This window comes from Ornithorhynchus anatinus, chromosome 4, assembly GCF_004115215.2.
Source record: "Ornithorhynchus anatinus isolate Pmale09 chromosome 4, mOrnAna1.pri.v4, whole genome shotgun sequence".
Lineage (NCBI taxonomy): Eukaryota > Metazoa > Chordata > Mammalia > Monotremata > Ornithorhynchidae > Ornithorhynchus > Ornithorhynchus anatinus.
In genome coordinates, this window is record NC_041731.1 from 134,635,060 (window position 1) to 134,648,347 (window position 13,288).

The 13,288-nt window shown below is 51.0% G+C and overlaps 1 protein-coding gene across 2 annotated transcripts in view; it reads right to left on the minus strand.

Moving 5' to 3' along the window:
• Window positions 1-11,853, minus strand: part of RNF4 (ring finger protein 4) — a 34,760-nt gene extending 22,907 nt beyond the window's left edge. For both annotated transcript variants that reach the window (XM_029062597.1, XM_029062596.1), the window contains exons 1-2: window positions 11,790-11,853; window positions 2,180-2,308 (exon numbers count right to left, since the gene is read on the minus strand). The gene's annotated coding sequence lies outside the window, so the exon portion shown is untranslated. The remainder of the gene's footprint in view (window positions 1-2,179; window positions 2,309-11,789) is intronic.
• Window positions 11,854-13,288: the final 1,435 nt, after the last annotated feature.

The window sequence follows — 13,288 nt, forward strand, 5'->3', positions numbered from 1 at the left end:
ACGTCACATGCGGGGACCGATTCTCTCCAACCAGGAAGAAGAAGGGCCGGCACTTTGGCACACTGGACACCCGTCACTGCCCTGCCCATGTACCTGGAACTGTATCGTCGACGCTGCATTTGCTAAAATCTCTGAGTTTGAGCCCCTTCTCCTTATCGCTACTTCTACACGCCACATCCCCTCCTCCACATCTCTGGATTCCAGTTTCTCCAAGGGCCCACTTCTGTTGCTGTTGATGGCATCTTTTGAGCGTTTATTATGTGCCAGCCACTGTACTATTGAGGTACACTGGGGTAAATACAGGCTAATCAGGTTGGACACAGTCCCTGTCCTATATGGGGCTCGTAGTCTCAATCCCTATATAACATCCCAACTGAATTATCGTGTAAACCTTCTCTCTGATCTCCCTTCCTCCTGTCTCTCCCCGCTCCAGTCTGTTCTTCATTCCGCTGCCCGGCTCATCTTCCTGCAGAAATGCTCTGGGCATGTCACTCCTCTCCTCAAACACCTCCAGTGGTTGCCTCTCAACCTCCGCACGGAACAGAAACTCCTCAGTCTTGGCTTCCAAGCTGTCCATCCCCTTGCTCCCTCCTACCTGGCCTCCCTTCTCTCCTTCTCCATCACAGCCCGTACACTCCGCTCCTCTGCCGCCGCTCACCTCCTCCCTGGGCCTCGTTCTCGCCCGTCCCGCCATCGACCTCTGGCCCACGTCCCACTGCTGTCCTGGAATGCCCTCCCTCCTCACATCTGCCAAACTAACTCTCTTCTCCTCTTCAAAGCCCTACTAAGAGCTCACCTCCGCCAGGAGGCCTTCCCAGACTGAGCCCCCCTTTCCCTCTGCTCCCCCTCCCCTCCCCCCGCCCTCTGCTCCTCCCCCCTCTCTGTGCTCATTTGTATATCTTATTTATTACCCTATTTATTCTGTTAATGAGGTGTCCATCCCCTTGATTCTATTTATCTTGATAATGTTGTCTTGTTTTTGTTTTGTTCTGTTTTGCTCGGACTGCCTCCATCTGTTGCCGAACTGTACATTCCAAATGCTCAGTACAGTGCTGTGCACATAGTAAGCGCTCAATAAATACTATTGAATGAATGAATTTTCCAGATGAGGTAACTGAGGGCCAGAGCAATGAAATGACTTGCCCACCGGTCAGCCGGCAGATAAATAACGGAGCTGGAATTAGTGCCTAGTGGATAGAGCACGGGGCTAGGAGTCTGAAGGACCCGAGTTCTAATCTCAGCTCCACCACCTGTCTGTCGTGTGACCTTGGGTAAGTCAGGGACTGTGTCCAACCCAATCTGCTTGTATCCACCCAGCGCTTAGTACAGTGCCTGGCACATAGTTAAGCGCTTAACAAATACCTTAATCATCATCATCAATCACTTTTCTGGGGCCTCAGTTCCCTCATCTTTCAAACGGGGATTAAGACTGGGAGCCCCACGTGGGACGGGGACTGTGTCCAACCTGATTAGCTACTATCTCAACGCATAGAACAGCGCTTGACACATAAGAAGCGCTTTAACAGATACCGTCATTACTACAGACTGTGAGCCCGTTGTTGGGCAGGGATTGTCTCTATCTCTTGCCGAACTGTACAATCCAAGCGCTTAGCACAGTCTCTGCACATAGTAAGCACTCAATAAATACGATTGAATGAATAATTATTAGGTTCTTCTGACTAGGCTACACTGCTTCTCTCCAACGGCCTAGCCCCGACACACACCATAACCGCCACAATGGACTACGCAGCCCCAACCCCGCTTCTGGCGGGAAGTGAAGCGATGGCGTCACGATTCCTTGCTTCCCACCTTCCCGCCGACTGGCCGGGACCCGGACGCCTCGCCCGCCGTGGGTCTGTCGAGATGGAGCGTGGCGGCGGCCGCCCGCCCACCCGCCGACTCCACGTTCCCGAGGACCAAGTCGGGTGTGGGGGAGGAGAGGTCTCCGGCACCCGTGGTCCGATTACCCTCGTCCTTGAGATTGGCCGGTGCGTCACCAACGTTTGGCCTTGGCGCTTGGCCCGAGAGAAGGCCTACAGTGTGACGGTTGATCGATTAGAGCGGACTCTGCGAGCCGGTGAGGTTTCCGGCAACACCAAATTGATACCGCAATCGCTGGGCGTCGGCGTGGGAACGGCTAAGGCTTTATTCTACGGGCAGACTCTTAAGACATACTTACGAGGCTAGTTTAAAGGCCAGCGGACGTCACGGGTGATGGCGTCTTCTAGTCGCCCCGCAGCCGATCGGCCAGAACAGGGCCTTTTCCCTTTCTGTTACACCGGGGAGCAGAGTGGAGACCCTTCCGGCCCTTAAAAATAAAGGAGAAAATAAATACATTCACACTGAATAAAGATCTGGGGGCTGAGGTTGCTGAAGGAGAAGGAAACGGAGGTGAATATTTGCTTACCTTGAGTCAATCTATGAATCTAGGGGGAGAGGTGGACACTAAAATAAGTTACAGGTATGCTTCCTCCTATTAAAATATGTGCACAAATACTCAGGGAGTGTGAGATGCAGAAATGCTGAAGGGGCAGCTGGTGGGGAAGAGGAGTGATTCAATGGGGAAATCCTTCTGAAGGAGACAGAGTTTTAATAATAACAAAATGTTGGCATTTCTTAAGTGCTTCCTATGTGCAGAACACTGTTCTAAGCACTGGGGTAGATACAGGGTGGTCAGTAGGATATTAAAGGGGAGAGAGACCACTTAAGTCAGCACTGGAAATGAGGCTCTGGATTGGGGGCAAGAGGAAGAGAGGGTCTCCTCTGGTGTTGGGACCCAAGAAATCCAGGGAATTCAGTGCCCTTTGCCTACCATTCATGCTCTTACATTCAATTGTATTTATTGAGTGTTTATACTGTGTACAAAACCCTGTACTAAGCACTTGGGAGAGTATAATGACAGAGACACATTCCTGCCCACGGCAATTACTCGGTTAACCTCCTGACTCCTTAAAGAAACATTTGGTGACTTGTTCTTTCTTTGCAATGTCACAGGCTTCCTCTTTATCTCTCTGGCCTCGCACCCTCTGTGTGGGGGGGTCCCTCAAGGCTCAGTTTTGGGTCCTCTTCTAGTCTCCATCTACTCCCACTTCCTGGGAGAAGGCATTCATTCCAACAGGTTGTGTTTTTTTTTTAAATGGTATTTGTTCAGCGCTTACTATGCGTCAAACACTGTTCTAAGCCCCGGGGTAGGTACAAATTAACTAGGTCGGACACAGTCCCTGTCCCGCTTAGACTCACAGTCTAAGTACGAGCGGAACAGGTATTGAGTCCACCTTTTACAGTTGAGGAAACTGAGGCCCAGAGAAGTGACTTGCCCAAGGTCACACAGCAAACACTGACTCACAAGCCCACAACCCTGGCATAGTTAATAATAATAATAATAATAATGCTGGTATTTGTTAAGCGCTTACTATGTGCAGAGCACTGTTCTAAGCGCTGGGGTAGACACAGGGAAATCAGGTTGTCCCACGAGGGGCTCACAGTCTTAATCCCCATTTTACAGATGAGGTAACTGAGGCACAGAGAAGTGAAGTGACTTGCCCACAATCACACAGTTGACAAGTGGCAGAGCCGGAATTCGAACCCATGACCTCTGACTCCAAAGCCCACGCTCTTTCCACTGAGCCACGCTGCTCGCTCTCACCCTGTAAATTTAGTCCGACCCCAAATCCTGTTGATTCTACCTGCACGATTCTAGAATCCGCCCCTTTCTCTCCATCCCAACGGATCCAAGCACTCTTTTCCCGCCTTGACTAGGCGATTCGCACTCAGCTCCCTTCAAACAAAAAATTCTTACCTCTGGTTTTGAAGTAATTAACCGACACTCCCTGCCCTACCGTACTTTACTGAGCTCCTCCACTATAACCAGCCTGCACGCTTTGCTCTCAAACCCCAACCTATTCACTGTCCCTTGATTTCATCTTTCTCAGGCTTGATATTTACCAACTGATTTAGGAAAGGAGGCGGGGGAATTAAAGATCTGACTTTGCTCCTTCTCACCAGCCTTCACAGGGAGGTGGTGAGGGGAAAAACGAGATCGTGGACGTGAAAGTGTTTTGGGGAAAAAAAGATATTCTACTATTCATACACATCTGCTTGCCTTTTTAAGCCTTTTGTCCATTTCCCTCCTTGATTTTGATCTTCTCGTTTCTTAATCCTCTGGCCATTTAATAATAATGTTGGCATTTGTTAAGCGCTATGTGCGGAGCACTGTTCTAAGTGCTGGGGGAGATACAGGGTCACCAGGTTGTCCCACGTGAGGCTCACAGTCTTCATCCCCATTTTACAGATGAGGGAACTGAGGCCCAGAGAAGTGACTTGCCCACAGTCACACAGCTGACAAGTGGCAGAGTTGGCATTTGAACTCATGACCTCTGACTCCCAAGCCCGGGCTCTTTCCACTGAGGCATGCTGCTTCTCTAAAGTGATGGGTAAATAATAATGGCTAAGCACTTTGTTAAGCACTTACGACTTGTCGACCACTAAGACCTGGGGTAATAATAATAATGTCTGTATTTGTTAAGCGCTTACTATTTGCAGAGCACTGTTCTAAGAGCTGGGGGAGATACAGGGTAATCATGTTGTCCCACATGAGGCTCACAGTCTTCACTCCCATTTTACAGATGAGGAAACTGAGGCACAGAGAAGTAAAGTGACTTGCCCACAGTCACACAGCTGACAGGTGGCAGCGACGGAATTCAAACCCATGACCTCCGGCTCCCAAGCCCGTGCTCTTCCCACTGAGCCACGCTGCTTACAAGTTCATCAGGTTGGACAGTCCCTGTCCCACTTGGGGATCGCAATCTAGGAAGGAGAAAACATTCTGAACCCCCATTTTACAGATGAGGGAACTGAGCCTCAGAGAAGTTAAGTAATAATAATGTTGGTATTTGCTAAGCGCTTACTATGTGCCGAGCACTGTTCTAAGCACTGGGGTAGACACAGGGGAATCAGGTTGTCCCACGTGGGGCTCACAGTCTTACTCCCCCTTTTACAGACGAGGGAACTGAGGCACAGAGAAGTGAAGTGACTTGCCCACAGTCACCCAGCTGACAGGTGGCAGAGCCGGGATTCGAACCGATGACCTCTGACTCCAAAGCCCGGGCTCTTTCTACTGAGCCACGCTGCTCCTGTGACTTAAGTGACTGGCCCAAGGTCCCACAGCAGGGAATTGGCAGAGCTGGTCCCGCAGCCTCACTCTTTCCACTAGGCCACCATTAGGACATTAAATCCTATTTTTCCCCACCGCCTATGTCTTAATGTTTTTTTTTTCCTTTATGGAATTAAGTGCTTACTGTACTAGGCGCCGGGATGAATACAAGCTAATCGAGTTGGACACAGTCGACGTCCGCGATGGGGCTCACAGTCTTAACCTTCATTTTACAGATGAGGGAACTGAGGCACAGAGAAGTGACTTGTCCAAGGTCACGGCAGCCAAGTGGCGGGATTAAAACCCAGGTCCTTCTGACTCCTCAGCCTGTGTTCTATCGACTAGACCACGCTGCTTCCCAAAAAACAGTAACAGTATTTGTTCAATGGCGGGGTAGGTATTAGGTAATCAGGTCAGGCAGTCCCTGTCGATCAGGGTTCCGGGCCTGAGCCGGGGGAGAGAGAAAGGTTATTGCATCACCATTTTACAGATAAGGAAACTGAGGTTGAGGAAACAACAACACAGACAAGAAGAAGAAGATGTTTAGAGGGATCAGGTCGTCGTCTTCTACTGTATTTTCTCCCACTTAGTGTGGTGCTCTACACGTAGTCCGCGTTCAGTAACTATTAGTGCCCGCTGGATCGTTTTACCCCTTCCACGTCTTCTTGCCGCTCACAGCTTCCATTCCTCTCGGGTAGATCAGTGCACAGTTCTTTTTTTAAATCCTCTTGTCCATTGTGCGCTCCGTAGAGAAGCCTGGGGTCCAAGGACCCGAGTTCTAATCTAGGCTCCGCCACTTGCCTGCTGTGTGACCTTGGGCAAGTTACTTCGATTCTCTGGGCCTCAAGTCCTCATCTGCGGAACGGGGATTTAATACCTGCTCTTCCTCCTAATTAGATTGTGAGCGGTTAAGGCTAGTGGAATAAGCACAGGTCTGGAAGTCAGAGGACATGGGTTCTAATCCTGGCTCTATGTGTCTGCTGGGTGACATAGGGCAAGTCGCTTAACTTCCCTTTACCTCAGTTACCTCATCTGTAAAATGGGGATTAAATCCTGATCTCTCCTACTTAGACCGTGAGCCCCACCTGGGACAGGGGCCGTGCCCAACCCGCATACCTTCAATTAGAACAGTGCTCGACATATAGTAAGCGCTCAATACAGACCATTAAAAAAAATTGAACTTGGGCCCCTTGGATTCCAAGCCTAGGTTGTTTCACTAGGTCATACTATCGCTCATCACTGCAATTGACTTTTGGTACAGTGCCTGGCACATACTAAGCGCTTATATACTATTAGCATTATCATTCATTCATTCAATAGTATTTATTGAGCGATTACTCTGTGCAGAGCACTGTACTAAGCGCTTGGAATGGACAATTCGGCAACAGATAAAGACAATCCCTGCCCAACGACGGGCTCACAGTCTAAATAGGAGAGACAGACAGCAAAGCAAAACAGAACAAAAAGGACAATATGGATAATAAAAACAAAAAACAGAGCAAGAGTCCCAGTTTCTAACACTTATTTAAATGAAAAGGCGAGGAGGGGCACATTGGGATTGGACAAGGTGGTGAAAGAAGAAGAGATCAATCAAATATAATGTGCTTACTTTTTTTTTTAAAATGGTATTTGTTAGGTGCTTACTATGTGCCAAGCCACATATTAAGCACTGGGGTAGAAAGAAGATAATCAGAGAAGCAGCGTGGCTCAGTGGAAAGAGCATGGGCTTTGGAGTCAGAGGTAATGGGTTCGAATCCCTGCTCTGCCACTTGTCAGCTCTGTGACTGTGGGCAAGTCACTTCACTTCTCTGTGCCTCAGTTCCCTCATCTGTAAAATGGGGATGAAAACTGTGAGCCCCACATGGGACAACCTGATGACCCTGTATCTCCCCCAGCGCTTAGAACAGTGCTCTGCACATAGTAAGTGCTTAACAAATATCAACATTATTTATTATTATTATAATCAGGTTGGGCACAGTCCATGTTTATTGGTTCTTCCTCAGCTCAGCAATGGCTGGGATGTCCTCCTAATCATAATCTGCTCTTCCTGAAAGAATTTGCCAGTGATATTTATTGCATAATGTCTGTGTGCAGGCCACTGTACTAAAGCTTGGGAGAACACAATACAGCACATTCCCTGCTCACTGTTGCCGAATTGTACATTCCAAACGCTTAGTATAGTGCTCTGCCCATAGTAAGTGCTCAATAAATTTTATTGCCATTGTTCTTGTCTGTCTGTCTCTCCCGACTGGACTGTAAGCCCGTCAAACGGCAGGGACTCTATCTGTTGCCGACTTGTTCATTCCAAGCGCTTAGTACAGTGCTCTGCACATAGTAAGCGCTCAATAAATACTATTGAATGAATGAATAAATACTATTGAATGAATGAACAAGGAGCAGCTTGCTGACTGGTGGGAGAGGCATTAAAATAAATTCCAGCTACGTACACATGCACGGTGGGCTTTGGGGGGAGAGTCTTAACCAAAATATTTTAAAAACACTGCCAATGAAGACTTTAAAGTCGAACTTCCACCCAACTCTACCCCCCCCCCCCCATATTGCACGGGACAGATAGATGCCACCATTTTTGTATTAAACACTTTCTTTTCAATTTTCTGAGGTTGGATATTATTGACAGTTCTCTTCTCTCTCCCTCCGCCCCTTCAGATTCTGAACTTTGACTCTGGGTTGATGGAAAAAAAACCATCTGATTGGGAGTCAGGAGACCTAGCATCTAATCCCAGCCCTGCTACCGGTTTGTTGAGGGCAGGTCAGGCTGTGCCTCAGTTTCCTCGTCTGTCGAATGGGAATGAAATACCTGTTCTCTCTCCCTCTCAGGCTGAGAGCCCCATGTGGGACATGTGTTTGACCTGATTATCTTATAATTACCCTGGCACTTAAATACCAGAGTGGAAAAAGCCCGGGCTTGGGTGTCAGAGGTCGTGGGTTCTAATCCCGGCTCCGCCACTTGTCAGCTGGATGACTTTAGGGAAGTCACTTCACTTCTCTGGGCCTCAGTTACCTCCTCTGTAAAATGGGCATGACGATTGTGAGCTTCACGTGGGACAACCTGATTATCTTGCACCCCAGCCCTCAGAACAGTGTTTGGCGCATAGTAAGCATTTAAATACCTTTTTTTGTTATTATTATCAGGGAAGCAGTGCTTAGTACAGTGCCTGGCACATAGTAAGCACTTAAGAAAAACCATTATTAGATCTGGGAGTCAGAGGACCAGGATTCTAATCGCAGCTCCGCCAATGACCTACTATGGGCAAGAGAAAACAGGGGCAAAGTAATTTCACTTCTCTGGGCCTCAGTTCACATCATCTGCAAAATAGGGATCGAATACAAGTGCTTAGTACAGTGCTCTGCACACAGTAAGCGCTCAATAAATACAATTGAATGAATATCTGTTCGGCCTTCTACTTAGTCTGTGTCCCCCCATGTGGGGACTGATTACCTCCTATCTACCCCAGCGCCTAGTACAATGTTTGGTGCCTAATAAGTGCTTAACAAGTAGCACGATTATTATTTTTAAAAAGAGATCCGTCTCCAAGCTAGTGGTTGGTGGGGAGTGGTAAAGGGGAGATAGTGTGGACTATTCTCAAAAAAGACATCCACTGGCAAACTCCTATTTTTCAGGGTTATCTCTAATATATACATGGATCATTCCCCATAACAGCCCGGGCTGATTAAGAGCCAGCTTCACTCATTCATTCCATTGTATTTATTAAGCACTTATTAGGTACCAAGCACTGTACTAAGCACTGGGGAGAGGACAACAAGAAACAGACACGTTCCCTGCCCACGGCAAGCTCACAGTCCAGAGGGGGAAAGAGACATTAATATAAATAAATTACAGATATGGACATAAATGGTGGGGGGCTGGTGGCAGGGGGGTGAATGGAGGGAGCAAGTCAGGGTGCCGCAGAATAATAATAATAATGTTGGTATTTGTTAAGCGCTTACTATGTGCAGAGCACTGTTCTAAGCGCTGGGGGAGATACAGGATCATCGGGTTGTCCCCCGTGAGGCTCCCAGTTACTCCCCATTTTCCAGATGAGGTCACTGAGACACAGAGAGGTGAAGTGACTTGCCCACCGTCACACAGCTGACAAGCGGCAGAGCCGGGATTCGAACCCGGGACCTCTGACTCCCCAGCCCGGGCTCTTTCCACTGAGCCACGCTGCTTCACCCTTCTCAGAAGGGAGTGGGAGGAGAGGAAAGGAGGGCTAAGTCTGGGAAGGCCTCCTGGAGGAGGTGCCCCTTCAATGAGGTTTGGAAAGGGACCAGCCGACATCCCCTCTAGACTGTAAATCCGTTCATTCGTATTAGTTGAGTGCTTACTGTGTGCAGAGCACTCGTAGACGCGTTCCCTGCCCGCGACCACCTCTGTTACATCGTACTCTCCCAAGCGCTTAGTACAGTGCTCTCTGCATATAGTAAGAGCTCAATAAATACATTCATTGATCTGCCCAGCTCCTCCTGAAGAAAACCTCTGTCTTCCAACCACAATCGATCAGCGGTATTTATTGAACCCTTTGTGTACACAGAGCACTGTCCTCAGTGCTTGGGAGGGCCCAATATTCATTCAATCGTATTTTTGAGCACTTACTGTGTGCAGAGCACTGTGCTAATCGTTTGGGAGAGTATAATACAACAATAAAGTGACATTCCCTGCCCACAACGAGCTTCGCAGTCTACAGTCGAGACAGACATCAGTACAGATAAAACTAGAAATACACACATATTCCCAGAGGAAGCCCCCCTTTTCCTCAGTTTCCCCCTCCCCTCCGTGTCACCTCACCTTGCTCCCCTTCCTCCTCCTCCCCGTCCCACAGCACTTGTGAATATAGGTACGTATCTATCATTCTATTTATTGATAAATGCCTGCTTGCTTATTTGGATGTGTCTCCACCCCTCTAGACTATAAGCCTGTAGTGGGCAGGGATGGTCTGGCTTTTATTCCTGTAGTGTACTTTCCAAGCGCTTAGTACAGTGCTCTGCACACAGTAAGCGCTCAATAAATACGACCGAATGAATGCACACATATGTGCTTTGGGGAAGTGGGGGAGGAGAAGAGCAAAGGGATAAATAAAATTTCTGCTATATACAGAAGTACTGGGGGGCTGGGAGGCAGAGGAAAGGGATAAAAAGCCTTATCGAAGGCCCATCTCCTCCAGGAAGCCCTCCCTGACGGCACCCTCCTCTTCTCCCACTCCCTTCTGCGCCGCTCTTACTTGCTCCTTCATTCATCCTCCCTCCCATCCCCCCGGCACATATGAATATATCTGTCATTTATCTATATATTTATATTAATGTCCGTCTCCGCCTCTGTGAGCTGGCTGTGGGCAGGGAATGTGTTTGCGGTTATAGTGCACTCTCCCAAGCGTTTACTACAACGCTGTGCACGCAGTAAGCACTCAATAAATACAATTAATAATAAAATAACAATTATGTACATAAGTGCTTTGGAGCTGGGGGTTGGGAGGGTGGGGAAGAGCAAAGGGAGCAAGTCAGGGTGATGCAAAAGGGGGGGAGGGGGGTGCAGAGCACTGTACTGAGCGCTTCCAGAGTTAGTTGGCCCGTTCCCTGTCCCCCTGGAGCTGTGGCTGCCACAGGGTGACCTCCACGCAGGTCACTGAGGCCCACTCGGGCCTCCCTCAGCCTCCCCGGCCTCCCTCGGCTTCCCCTGTCCTCCTCCTGCCTCCCTCAGCCTCCCCTGGCTTCCTCTGGCCTCCATCGGCCTCCACTGGCTTCCTTCATCCTCCCTGAGTCTCCCCTGGCCTCCTCCGGCCTCCTCTGCCCTCCCCCGGCCTCCCCCTACTTCCTTCATCCTCCCCTGCCCTTCTCAGACCTCCCTCAGCCCCACCTACCTTCCTTCAGCCTTACTCCGACCTCCCTCGGCCTCCCCTCCCCTTCTCTGGCCTCTACTGGCTTCCTTCAGCCTCCCCTGGCCTCCTCCAGCCTTCACTGACCTTCCCCTGCCTCCTTCAGCCTCCCTCAACCTCCCCTGGCCTCCTGTAGCCTCCTTCTGTCTGCCCCTATCTCCTTCAGCCTCCCTCAACCTCCCCTGGCCTCCTGCAGCCTCCCCCTACCTCCTTCAGCCTCCCTCAACCTCCCTTGGCCTCCTCCGGGCTCCTGCAGCCTCCCCCAACCTCCTCTGGCCTCCATCTGCCTCCCTCGGCCTCCCCCAACCTCCTCTGGCCTCCTTCTGCCTCCCTCGACCTCCCTTGGCCTCCTCCGGCCTCCTGCAGCCTCCCCCAACCTCCCCTGGCCTCCTTCTGCCTCCCTCAACCTCCCCTGGCCTCCTGTAGCCTCCTTCTGTCTGCCCCTATCTCCTTCAGCCTCCCTCAACCTCCCCTGGCCTCCTTCAGCCTCCCTCAACCTCCCTTGGCCTCCTCCGGGCTCCTGCAGCCTCCCCCAACCTCCTCTGGCCTCCTCCAGCCTCCCCTGGCCTCCATCTGCCTCCCTCGGCCTCCCCCAACCTCCCCTGGCCTCCTTCTGCCTCCCTCGACCTCCTCCGGCCTCCTGCAGCCTCCCTCAACCTCCTCCGGCCTTCCCCAGCCTCCTTCTGCCTCCCTCAACCTCCCCTGGCCTCCTTTGGCCTCCCCGCGGGCGGAGCTGCGCCCCTCACCTGTCTGCGCAGGAGCAGCGTCTGCCCCCCGCGCCCTGCGCTGCGCTGGGCGCCCCGCCCGGCCCCCCGCCTTTGGCCCCGCGGGCCCGCCCCCCGCCCCCACGCCCATTGGACGCCGCCGCCAGCGGCTGAGCCGCCCTCCCGCCCTCCCATTGGCCGGGACGCCCGTCGATCCGCCGCGCCACCCAATCGCCTCGGCGCGTCCCCTGGCCCCGCCTTCCGATTGGCTCCCTCCGGCCCCGGCCGGGCCCCCGGATCCCGCCTCCCCGGGCGCGGGGGCTCTCGGGAGTTGTAGTCGGAGACGCGACTACAGCGGGGGGGGGGAGGGGCGGCCCCTCCAAATCTCGGCCTTTGCCCTCGCCGCTCAACTCTCGCGAGAGCTCCGGGCATCGGCCCATGATTGACAGGCGGAGAGGGAGGCAGGGACAGAGAGACAGAGGAGGCCTGGGGTTGCCCCCTTCTAGCTCCCCAAACCTCCACCAATCCGTCACCCATCGATCATAATAATAATATTGATATCTGTCAAGCGTTTACTATGTGCCAGCCACTGTAATAATAATAATAATAATAATGTTGGCATTTGTTAAGCACTTACTAGGTGCCGAGCACTGTTCTAAGCGCTGGGGTAGACACGGGGGAACCAGGTTGTCCCACGTGGGGCTCACAGTCTTCATCCCCATTTTACAGATGAGGTCACTGAGGCACCGAGACGTGAAGTGACTCGCCCACAGTCACACAGCTGACAAGTGGCAGAGCTGGGATTCGAACCCATGACCTCTGACTCCAAAGCCTGGGCTCTCTCCACTGAGCCACGCTGCATCTGTACTAAGCGCTGGGGCGGGTACAATAACCTGTATCTCCCCCAGCTCTTAGAACAGGGCTCTGCACAGAGTCAGCGCTTAACAAATACCAACATTATTATTATACTAGTACAATATTATAGTACAATCAATATATTCATTATGTTAATATATAATGCTAATAATTATTAACATAATAGGAAGGGAAGCGGGCATGGCTCCGTGGAAAGAGCCTGGGCTTCGAAGTCAGGGGTATTGGGTTCGACTTCCGGCTCTGCCGCTTGTCAGCTGTGTGACCGTGGGCGAGTCACTCTTCACTTCTCGGGGCCTCAGTTACCTCATCTGTAAAATGGGGATGAACTGTGAGCCTCACGTGGGACAACCTCATTCCCCTCTATCTCCCTCAGCACTTAGAACAGTGCTCTGCACATAGTAAGCGCTTAACAAATACTAACATTATTATTAGTAATAATTAGTACTAGTAATAGAGAAGCAGCGTGGCTCAGTGGAAAGAGCCTGGGCTTCGGAGTCAGAGGTCATGGATTCGAATCCCAACTCCGCCACTTGTCAGCTGTGTGACTGTGGGCGAGTCACTTTCTCTGGGCCTCAGTGACCTCATCTGTAAAATGGGGGTGAAGACTGTGAGCCTCACGTGGGACAACCTCATTCCCCTCTATCTCCCTCAGCGCTTAGAACAGT